We start from the raw sequence: 13228 nt of genomic DNA on the forward strand, positions 1-13228 counted from the left end.
GCTGTGTCCTGGGCTGCATCAAAAGAGACGTGACCAGCAGAGTGATGGAGGTGATTGTCCCCCTGTACTCTGCATTTGTGAGGCCCCAGCTGAAGTATGGCATCCAGGACTACTCCCAGCAAAAGAAAGATCCACATCTGTTAGAGCAACTCCAGAGGAGGGCCACAAAGAAAATAGTAGGTCTGACCTCTCCTATGAAGAAAAGTTGAGAGAGCTTGGGATGTTCAACCTGGAGAAGAGAAGGCTCCAGGAAGAACTCATTGTGGCCTTGCAATACTTAAAGGGGTCTTATGAAAAGGGTGGAAAGGGACTCTTTACTTGGGTAGATAATGATAGGACAAGAGGTAATGGTCTTAAACTAAAACAGGATAGATTTAGATTAGACATAGGAATAAATTCTTCACTGTAAGGGTGGAGAGGGACAGGAAGAGGTTGCCCAGAGAAGTTGTGGATGTCCCATACCTGGAGATGTTCAAGGCCAGGCTGATGGCCAACCTGGCCAACCTTGGTGAACCTGACCTAGCAGGTGGTATCCCTTCCTATGGTAAGGGAGTTGGAACTAGAGGATATTTAAGGTCCCTTCCAACCAAACCATTCTACGATTCTATACAACAACTCAAAAGTTGAGATAAAATCAGGTTAATAGTTAAAACAAAAGCTGCACATGAAAGCAAAAACAAAATAAGGAATTAATTCATTATTTCTTATTGGTAAACAGATATTTAGTCATTTCTGGGAAAAACAAGCCCCCCACCCACCCTCCACCTTCCTTCTTTTTTCCCCCAGCTTTTATTGCTGCACATGACATCATATCCTATGAGATAAACCTTTGGACTGTTTGGGTCAACTGTCCTGTCTGTGTTCCCTCTCAGCTTCTTGTGAACCCCCAGTCTCTTCAATGGCAGGGCAGCATGAGATGCAGAAAAGACCTTGACTCAGTGTAAGTACCTCTCAGAAACAACTAAAACATTGGTGTGTTACCAACACAGTTTTGATTATGAATCCAAAAGCCAGCAGCACCATGTGTACAGTTAGCCTTGCCAGGTACCTACCAAGATATACTCTTCCTCCCCCTCCTAAGAAAGACAGGGGGAGAAACTACAATAAATAAACAAATAAATAAATAAATAAAAATATGTGTCAAGATCAGGACGGGAAGTTTGCACAATAATTGCCTTCATGAGAAAAACAAATCTAGCTTGAGGAATATCAATTCAATTAATGACCAATTAAAAATAGACTGAGACAGTGACAAACAAACAATAAAATAAAATAAAGTAAAATAAATATAAAATAAAATAATAAAATAAAATAAATACAAAATAAAATAAAATAAATAATAAAAACCCTTCACCAACACTTCCTGCTTCCAGGAATAGACTCCCACATAAACAGCACAGAGGGAATGGGGAACAGGGGTTGTTTACAGTTCATAACCTCTCTGCTTCCTGTCTGATGCTCATTCATCTTTATTTCTTCCCCATCTCTAGCATGAGATCCCTCCTACAGCATAAATTCCTTCACAAACTGCTCCAACATGTATCCTTACCACAAGATGAAGTTCTTCAATAGCTATTCTAGCATAGATTCTTTCAATGCAGTCCAGTCCTTTAGGAATGGACTACCCCAGCATGGGTACCTCATTAGCCACAGTTCCTGTTAGACCACCGGCTCCACTTCACAGGTTACAGTTCCTATCAGGATCCTGTTCCTGCATGGTTCCTCCATGTTCCTCCATGGTCTGCAGCTTCCTTCAGGTTATATCCACCTGCTCCTAGATGGAATCCTCCACAGGTTGCAGTGTGAATATTTGATCTGACATGGTCCTCCATGGGTTGCAGGAGGACAGAATGCGTCTCCACGGTCTTTTTGTGAGCTTCAGGGTGCTCTGTTCTGTCTCCAGTAGCACTTCCTCTCCTTCCTTCTTCACTGACTTTTCTGTATACAGGGTAGTTTATCTCACATTTTTCTCACTCCTCTGTCCCAGATGCTGTGCAGTATTTTTTACTCTTTCTTAAATATACTCTCACAGAGGCACTACCAGCATCACACACTGCCTCAGTTTTGGCCAGCAGCAGGTCTGTTAAGACCTGTTGAAATTGTAGCTTCCCTCCCCACCCTCCAACCCCTAACCCCTGTTCCCCATCAAAATATTGCCACATAAAAGCACTGTGATGTGGCACTTCCCCCTTCCATTTCTAATTCTTTACTTTCACAGTGTTTAATCTCAACTATTAATGTTAAATTAAATATCTACAAATATCACCTGGAAAGGGGAGAACTACTCTCTTTGCTTGATTTTAGGAGGATCTTAGATTAATAATTTTATGTGAGGGTCTAGATTATATCATATGACCTGTAGGTATCATGTACTATTTGTTAGCACCAGTCTATCCAAGACGACCACACAGTCATGACATTACCAAAGACAGTGAAACAACCTGGTGGAATAGTTCAGGACATCTCAAATATAAATAGATAATCATTTTTAGGGAATTTAGTACCTACCCAAATGTCTAGGTTTTTGATAGTTTACATCAGGCAAAATTATTCTACACTATTAAAACAGATTGAAAATCTACCTAGTAGAGTGGTCCATTAATAGAACATACAATTGAAATTAATAAAATATGAACCAAGCTATCTGTTTAACTGGAAAATATTTTTAAAAAGACAATTTTTAATGAACTTAAAAGTTTTTTTTGTTTGTTTGTTTTTGTTTTTCTGAAACCATACATACCATGTATTGCTACGTTTTAGAAAAGAAAACCATATATTTAAACATAATTTTATGGGGTGAAAAAGGAAACAGGTTTAGTTAAGCCCTAAAAACTGTGGCATCTGTGCAGTATTACGGTCTTTTGAGATGTTAAATTATTCAAAAAATGAAAAAAAAAAAAAAAACAAAAAAACTCAGATTTGACTTATTTCTTCATCAGCATGTATGTAGATTCAGAATCATTCAAGAGCCAAAACCAACAAAAAAATAATAAATAAATAAATAAACAAAAATAAAAACCTCTAACAAGTTCTTAATCTTCTGCACAATTTAGTTTTAAAGTTACCACATTACTCTAAGGTATAACCATAAGTCAACCTGAAGGAAAACTTATAGTTGTGTAGGTGATAGAACAAAACTATAATGCATGAGTGACTTCACTGTTGCAAAAGCAATCAGCTCCTCAAGTCATCTATGAAAAAAAAAATGTATTGTAAGGACATACATTAATAAGCTCTTTTTTTTTTTTTTTTTTATGTATGTATTAAAGAGTGTGCAGTGAATTTAAATGAGCATAGTGAAATATATATCACAGTCATAAATACTCATAATTTTAGGGTCTAACAAACTTTAACACTTCTTGAAAATAACAGATTAAAGAAAAGATTAACTTTTCTTAATCAAAGAACATATTAACCAACTCTCACTATCACATTTATTGTTCAAACAAACAATCTAGAATACTTGAAGAAATGAAGTGCAGAGTGATAATTCATAACACATAACTTGCAAGAAAGGATAATATATATTATCAAGTATGTTATTAAAGGAGTAATTATTTTGCATCTTGTTGAACAGCTTTAACATTCTAACAGTTAGCCTCAGTATTCACAAGTGTTCATAGTGGAGAATAAGAAGGAAATGCCACTAAGCAGTTATAATATTTAAAACAGCCTTTCATGCACAGATGGGTTCTAAGAATTAGCTTGCTTACTGCTATATATGATGTATCAGTATAAAATCAGAATATCTTTTACTATGTTCCAGCATGGTCTTCCTATTAACACGAGCACAGTGTCACAGAAGACCTTTCTTACATTTCTATGTAGATTTCACAGGAGGTCATCTTGTAGGTAGGGAATAAATAGGTCATCTCTAGAACAAGCCAACTAACTTTCACTCAGATTTTGTGACTTAAGACAACCCCTCTTCAAATATAGAAAGTGCTATATCCTGAGTAAATTTATTGGTTGTCTTAAAGGTTACTGAAGTTATAGCACATTTTGCATTTGAAGAAAGATAGATTTGGAATTTCCAGTGGGTCCATGTATTAACAGTATATCAAGGTATATTAGTCTTCTATAAATGTAACTAAGAAGACACTTATTCATAGAAACCCCAAGAAGAACCCAAGTCCTTATTATGGATTAATTTCCTTTGGAAGATTTGAATAAAATGCAAAGCTTTATTGCAGATAATGCTTTATTACCACTCACCATGTTTAATTTGATCATGCCTTAGAGCACATTAACAATGCAAACATTCTTTTGCTAGAAACTTTTTAAACAAACATTAACAGAAAGCCATTTTCACTAAAGTTGGTATGAATCCCTAACTAGAGAAGACAAAACAGTCAAGGGATCAATGTAGTAAGGAACAAAAAAGAAAATATGAGATGTTACAGAAGAAAAATTAGATTAGTAGTATTTGAGAGGATTTTTGTTCATGTTGTAATATCCATATTCCATTCACTTTTTGACTTTTTACAGTAATTGGTGAAACAATTGTCATAGTCAGTACAGTGAATGAAGTCCAGACAGTGATTTAAGTTACCCTAAAACTGACCCATTAAAGCAGGATGAAATTAACTAAACATATGTTATTGTTTAACCCAGCTAACAGCTAAGCACCACACAGGCATTTCCTCACTTCCCCCACCCTGAGTGGGATGGGGAAGAGAATCTCTCTTGAGAAAAATAGGGTTTAATAAGACAGAAACAGAAGGGAAAATAATAATAATGATAATAATATATTCTTATGGTCATTTTATATATATATATACACACAAAACAAGCGAGTCACAATGCAATAACTCACCAACTGCTGACTGATGCCCAGTCTGTAGCCAAACAGTGGTCCCCCTCCCCAGCCAACCTTCCCAGTTTTTATTGTCCTACATGACATCATATATTATGAAATATCCCTTTGGCCAGTCTCGGTCAGCTGTCCTGGCTCTGTCCTCTCCCATCTTCTTGTGCACCCCCAGCCTCCTCACTGACAGTATGAGAAACTTAAAGGTCTTTGACTTAGTGTAATCACTGATCTTCAACAATTAAAAAATCAGTGTGTTATCAACATTATTTTTTTTTCTCCTAAATACAAAACATAGCACATACCAGCCGCTACAAAGAAAATTAACTCTATCCCAGACAAAATAAGGAAAACATATCACCTCATTTTACAGGCTCTGAAACAGCTGTGACACTTGCATATGAGTAGCAACTGTAGCCGGTACCTATTGAAGTTCTGTGCTTTCATGGAGGTTGCTGCAACTGAGGTACAAAAATGTACCTCATGGGGCTTTCAAAGCCTGTGTTTTGGTCTGCTTCATTTTTCCACTTCATTGGTGATTCTATTGACTATCATGGGAGTTCTGACACCTACTACTTATGTAGAAATCTGTACATAAATAGATGCTCATAAACTTATGTACCTTAATTTGAAACTAAACCTTGTGTAAGAGATTTGATCTGACTGTTTGAAGGTAAATCTTCAGAGTCATTTGAGACACCTTAGAATAGACCACCAAGTTCCAGCTGAAGCTTCAGAAAGAAAACAGTTTCTCATTCATCCTCTGTTGCATTTGCTAGATCCTGATACCTTGGCTGTATTCTAAGGTAATTCAGATGACAGTGGAAGTCTTATAGGCAGCTGGTTAGACATTCTAGATTTCTGCCACTGAATTAGTAATCCTAGTTTTCCTTCAATGTCATTTGCAAGTACCAGAGGGAGAAGAAACTGCTGAGAACTTGATTAATTTGTTAGAAGAAGGATATGTGATATTAATTGCTCAGATATAAATCTGTATACTTCCTCAGATCACCTTTTAAGGCTGAAAATTAAATAAAAAGACAGGTATATGAAAATGTACACCAAAGAGATTATTTCTAATAATTAATGTAAACCACAAATTAGATGCGTCTGCTTTTCAGATAATCTAAATATAAAATAAATGAAATATATTAAATAAAGTTCATGTTGAGCTTCTCATCAACCAACAGACTCAAGTCCTTCTCCTCAGGGCTGCTCTCAGTCCATCCTCCACCAACCTGTATTTGTGTTTGGGATTGCCCCAGCCCAGGTGCAGTACCTTGTACTTGGCCTTGTAGAACTTCATGAGGTTCATGCAGGCTCTTGAGCCTGTCTAAGTCCCTTTGGATGACATCGTTATCCTCCAGCATGTCGAACACACCACACAGCTTGGTGTCACGTGCAAACTTGCTGAGGGTACATTCAATCCCACTGTCCGTGTCACTTACAAAAATGCGAAACAGTGCTGGTCCCGATACTGACCCCCTGAGGAACACCACTCATCATTGGTCTCCACCTGGACATTTAGCCATTGACTGCAACCCTTTAAGTGTGACCATCCAGCCAAGTCCTTACCCACCAAGTGGTTCATTCATCAAATCCATGTGTCTCCGAATTAGAGACAAGGATATCATTGCAGACAGTGTTAAATGCTTTGCACAGGTCCAAGTAGATGATGTCAGTTGCTGTTTCCCTATCAACCAGTGCTGTAACCCCATCATAGAAAGCCATCAGATTTGTCAGTCATGATGAATCCATGTCATCTGTCATCAGCCACCTCCTTATTTCCCATGTGCCTTAGCAGATTTCAGGAGGATCTGCTCCATGATCTTGCTAGGCACAAAAGTGAGACTGACTGCATTGTAGTTCCCCAGGTCTTTCTTGTTTCCCTTTTTTAAAAAATAGGGGCTGTGTTTTCCCTCTTCCAGTCTGTGGGAATTTCATGAAACTGCCACAGTTTCTCAAATATGATGAGCAGTGGATTAGCAACTTCATCTGCCAGATCCCTCAGGACCCACAGATTTTTAATTTTAAGGTATTTGATTCTGTCATTTCCAGGTTGAATTTCTTTGTCTTATTTGTGTTCAGTGAAAGTTTGTTCTCTATTTCTTCTCACATTTAATCTCTGTCCCAGAAAAAAAAAAAAAAAAAAAAAAAAAAAGGTTATGAGTAACCAGTATGAGCTCTATTAGCTAAGCTTGTGATATTCAGATTAGCTAAGCTTGTGATATTCAGATTAAAGAATTTAAATTGATTATCCTGGACAAAATGATATGCATATATAAATATATATACCTGTAAATGTACACATTCACCTGCTATGAATGTGTACATTAATAATACCATATACTTCCATATGTCATACCAGAGACTTTACACTGTATGTAACTTCAGAGTTCTGTTTATTTCTTATAACCATCCCAAATAAATTAAACACAAGAATAGAATACCAACTAAGTCAATATTGATAATATATATAGAAATCTATTTTTCAAACATGTTTGATCAATCTAATTAAGCATTGTGGAGCTTCTGTCAGGCATAAACTAGAGACTGACCTTCATGTCTGTGCACATACTAATTTATAGGAAGGGAAGGATCAAAGCTGAATGCTTCACATGGAGTGCTTCACATGGAGTGCTTCACATATGCAGGCTTTTTAAGCAAGCTGTTTATGTGAGAAAATAAGTGAGCTACTGTTTCACTCTTCATCTAGGTGCCAAAAAATATAGTTTGTAGTTTATACAAAAATGACAGGCATAAAAAGTACAAGAATATAGGGTGGGTAGCCACCAGGAATTAGAAGGAAAGATTACTAAGAGCAGATGGTTTGATTAAGGCCAAAAGATGATAAAAAGGCTAAAGGTTTGAAAAGGGGTAGGGCAAACATCAGAGGGGTTAGAGCCACAGAATGATCATGACATCCAGGAGCTTCTGAGATGCAATTCCACCACTGTTTCCAGCTTTGAGTCTAGCTGACAGCCTAGGATGAAACACCTCTAGTGTGAAATCTCACTTAAAACTTGTCCCCAAGGATATGCTTAGTACCTAGCTAGAAAATGGAGCTATAAATTAATGTTAACTGTTTTCTGAGAATGAACAAGAAGCTTCACTGAAATGTTTTTTTTTTTCTGTGCATTTTTTTTTTCAGAAATTGGAAATAAAATGGGCATTTAAAGAATATTTTGATAATGACATTTAGTCAAAAATAATAACTAATTGCAATTCTTTTTTTATTTCCTTTTTAGTAGTCTTTCTGAATGAAATTGAAGCCGCCCAAAATTATTCGAAAGGATGCTCCAAACTGAATATGGCCAAATATTTTCATAATATCCAATGTTCATCTATTTTAACTTTAAACTGTTATTATTTAATATGCCTAATTTCTTGTTTCTTTAAGATTTTTCAAAATGAAGTTACAGTAATTACAAAGATAAGTGAAGTTTAAACAGTTGTCTTAAAACCCTATTTCCCTTTTCTCTGTACATAATAAACTTTTATTTATGTACATTTAGACTCCTGAATGACATGACTCCCTAATGAGAAGAAATTTAAGATTATGTGAATCTTACACATAGTTTGAGCACTCTGAACAGGTTTCAATTTCTTGTTATGCTGACTTGTACCATAATTTAACAATCAGAAAGCAGTAGGCGTTATTTATAGAAGGACAATAATAATAATAATAATAGTAAAATGTTAAGAAGAGAGGTTTCAGAACAACAGATTTCATTTACGTAGATTGTGAGGACAGTAAAAACAAAGACTAATTTGAAATACATGTATATTTTTTGAAGAACAATCTAATCAATCTAGTGACATAAAATTAAAGAAGTATTTTTAAATGATAATATATATAAAAGCAATTTAAGATGGGGGTGGGGAGATGTTATTCAGGTGCAACCACTGAGCACTGCTGTTTATTCTGTGATTTATTGATTTTTTCTCTCTACAAGAAGTAATCTTGCATAAAGTATACACTTTCTTTTGTGCATTAACTCTGCTTAGGATTTAAAATACAATATTTACTCTATGTTAATGAATTATTTTCTTGTAATTTCCAAAATATATTTTAAAGGTTTCATTGACTGAGAAAGCAAGCGCATCTGAGGTGGCTCTTCCAGTTTTAAAAGTTGTATATTTTTAACATGTAAGAAATAACATTTTGACAATTAGTGTAGACAAAATAATACTTAGGATATGATGTAGAAAACAAAAGTATACATAGGAATCTAAAAAATGAAAAGGTTGTTCTGTCATTTTCCAGAGACTTTAATACCAGAGTTCTAGATATGCCAGTGATACACACATCTTTTCCTGAAAAATCTGGAACACCTGAGACTGGGGATCTCAAAGAATAAAAGCTTTGACAATGTTATATTTGAATACTAAAAATAATATTTTTGAGACATTTAGGCTAAAAAATTAAATAAATTTGTTTTTTGTTGTTGTTGGTGGTGGTGTTTTGTTTTGTTTTTTTTTTTTTTAAATCTACTAAAAATCCTTTTATTGGAAAAATGTAAGAAAAAAAATCAGAATTTGTTATTCTTTGCATTGCATAGAAGTAGGTTCTTCTATGTGTCTTCTGGAGTTATATTTGATATTAATAGTTACATGATGAAAAACAGAAAATGGACATGATGAGAAGGAAACTCGTTTTTCAAAAATGATTTTTCAGCACATCACAAAGAACAAACAAACCGTATTCAATCAGTGGGAGGTACGGTTACGCAGATGGTATGGTATCTCATAAAGGCAAGAAGTACAGCTAAGTAGGCAAGCAAGGAACTGAGAAAAAGCTGACTGTAAAATACAACTGCTGAGTTTAAGCTTTAACTTCTAAAAAACAATCTATAAAATGTGATTTATGAGATGGGGGGAGAGGGAGGAATAATATTCAGGTGCAGCCACTGAGCACTGAGAATACATTATTTTCATGTAAACCAAATTTGTGAAAAATAAATTAGACTGAGGAGGTTGGAACACCACCACATGGAAGGGATGTGAATTGGTGTCAACAGGCTGCATCGGACAAAATATATTTCCAAATTGTGTCGGGTATAAGTGGCAACTTTTTTTTGGTGGAGTGTGAGGTAGAAGCTGTAGTAATGGTCCCTGCAAGGAGAGACCAGGGGCTGGTCTATTCTAGACACAGACAATTCCACCTGGCTCACTAAAGGACCCACTGCTGGACAAAGCCAAGCCAGTGAGCAGTGGTGGTGGTGCCTCTGTGAAAAAATACCCGAGAAAGGGCAAAAACACTGAGGATCCATATGTGAGAGAGGAGTGAGTGAAAAACAAATAAACAAAACTGTGAGAAACAGCCCTGCAAGTGCCACGGCCAGAGAAGAAGGTGGGGAAGAGGTGTTTGGATGGAAAACCTGGTCTTGCAGAAGGTGTCCCTATTCATGGCAGGGGGGTTGGAACCAGATGAACATTAAGGTTCTTTTAAGGTCCCCTTCCAACCTAAACCACCTAAACCATTTTATGAGTCTATGACTCCCGTTCCTCTTATTATTTTTTTTTTTCCTTAATGCTTGTCAAAGAACTCGAATACCAAATCACTAAAAATAATTATTTTATAGTTTGTGGATCAGCCAGTTACATGAACATTCAGACTAAATTTTTGTATTTAATAAGTGATAATATTTGCTGCCAGGAACAAGAAATCATATATGAAATGAAGGTATTTTCAATGGTATCTGAAATGCATATATGGAGTTCATCTAAGACATAAGTTTAATATTTTAGTATATTTCATCTGTCATTGGTCTGCCCTGCCAAGGCTATGTAGGTAGTCCAGACATCTAAGTAAAAAAGCCGGACAAATGATCTTCATTTTGTCTATGTATGATGGACAAAGCTGAGAGTTTCAAGTAATTATTTAAAACTTCAGCTTCCATGTTGTAAACATGGAAGTGGATGTTGCAAACCTACCTTCCTTTCAAGGGTAGTACCCTTTGCGCAAAATGACCTGTATGTTTATTTTAACATCTTCTTAATTAGAATGATGTCTAGTAGATTTTTTCTTACTATGCATATATGTTTACTTTAGCTGCTTCCAGTAAACATCATGATAAATTTTGCATTAATTTTAAATAGTCAATTTTTCAGTAGTTTCAGGCATAAGGACTGCCACATGGGATCAGACCAGAGCTCTATCAGGATCATTATTATCCTTCAGGAATAGGAATGTCAGCCTATATAATTTCTCATAGGGAATGAATTCATTATGTTTATTACACATTTCTTCTTCTCTGACTCTGTGATACACGTTTTAAAGTGGGATGACTCTAACAGAAATCAAAATGTAGATGCATTTGCTATACTTTTTGTTTTGTTTTCAGTTTTCTTCCAAATGTTTTTTTAACTCTTTTCCCTTCTAATAGCTATTTTAGTTTAATAATAATAATAATAATAATAACAATAATAACAATAATAATAATAATAATAATAATAAACCACACCAAAACCACTTTCTTGAATTACATTGGATCACTTGAAACTCATCACTACTTAAATATAATGAAGGTTATTTTTCCATATCTAACATCACAAAATTGCACAGAATTTTCATCAGTTTTCTTTACCTGTCATTAACCATGAGTTTTCTAAAATTCTTGGCAGCTATGGATTTAACTATACTGGATAAGTGTGTAACACTTGCTTTTTATTATTATTATTATTTTATTGTTAATTTATTTTCTAAATCTTCTGTAGACATGCTGTTATCACCTTCCAACACAGGTTCTTCAGAGAGTTTGCTTGTGACTTTGGTTTTACATATGGAAGTGTTCCACACTTGGAGAGATTAAGCACACATTATATTTCTGCCCTTATAATGAGAGTCAGAAATGCTATGAAAGCATTAGGATTAGTACATCTTGATAGATCCTTGATGTGGTGATGACCTCTCCATTACAAGTAATTTGCTAAAATAATAATAAAAAAATGTTTTAGATGAATTTCCACAGAAGTTGATTAGATCAACTTTTATGATTTCACTTTTCATTTCTATGCTATCTGCTTCCTTGAGCTGCTAAACAATTTTATAATTTCAGCAATATATGGTTAATGCCTTCTTTGCTGTAACATTACCACAAGATACTTAGATTTTTAAGCTTGTTTAAAAGTTGTTTTTTGTTTGTTTGTTTGTCTTTTACATGGAAATAACAATTTTGGTGATTTGTTTTTACCTATGATCTACATGTCAGAAAGCTCAGGTCCATTTCTAATTTTAAACTTTAATAGCTGTTACCTGCCACAAAATTGTGTAGAACAAAAAATGTCTAAAATGCTTCATTTTGCTCAGAGATTTTTAACAGCTGAACACAATACAAATGATTCTTTTGTCTACATATTCTGCAACAGTATTTGAAAGATGGTTTGCTTCTAACATCAGTGCTTCAAGACATTTTTTTTTTCAATCTGCTGAAGTACTCAAGCAAGTACTATAGTTACCTTTTACTAAAACTCATGTAATGTCTGCTGTGTAAATTCCTTTGCTCCCCATCACTGTCTTCAAAATTGCTTTATCAACATTTTTTCCCAGCACCAAATGACATTTTTCAGCATCAAGAGTATAAAGACAGGTGTCTCTAGTACTTAAAAGACAGTTAATAGTTGACATTTATGACATATGTAATAAATTGTTTCATAGGCCTTCCAGAATATATTCCTGTATTGTTTTCTGCTTTCTGAGAAAACAAACAAAAAAAAAAAATTACCAAATCTATTAATTAGATTATTAAGTTAGATGTAGAACTTTGGTGACAAATTATGTCACCAGGCTAACAGATTTTATTCCTCTGATGCATTTTCTTTTTCTTGTTATTTTTGTTTGTTTTCTGCCAAAGAGCACATTTTGAATTCTTTTAATATATTTAATACTTATATATTCAAAATTTGAGCTTAGTAATAACTTAAAAAAACTTTTTTTTTTTTTTTTTCAGTTGTATAACAGAAGTTTACAATGTTTTACATTTATCTCACATTTACATATGCCATAAAAATACTTTAAAACAGATATAAATTTAGAAAAGTAGAATAATAAATGCAAAGTAAAACTGTTACGAAAGGTATTTTCAGGTGTGATTATGAGTGATTTTGCATGTGAGTATACAAAATACAATGTGATTCTAAACTGCAACAATTTCTATAACATGCTCCTACATGTGCATAAAATGCATTTTTAAACTTTTCACACATGGCCTTTTGTGTATAAAGGAAAAAGAGGACAACATTTATCTTCCATATTTATTCTGAAATCAGTGCATTATTTTTCAGACTTTCCCACTACATTCTAATCCTTCTATCTGTGAAGCAAACCTCTGCAAATGGAAAGAAAGGGAAAGGAAAGGAAAGGAAAGGAAAGGAAAGGAAAGGAAAGGAAAGGAAAGGAAAGGAAAGGAAAGGAAA

The sequence above is a fragment of the Oxyura jamaicensis genome, chromosome 1 (genome assembly GCF_011077185.1).
Source record: "Oxyura jamaicensis isolate SHBP4307 breed ruddy duck chromosome 1, BPBGC_Ojam_1.0, whole genome shotgun sequence".
Lineage (NCBI taxonomy): Eukaryota > Metazoa > Chordata > Aves > Anseriformes > Anatidae > Oxyura > Oxyura jamaicensis.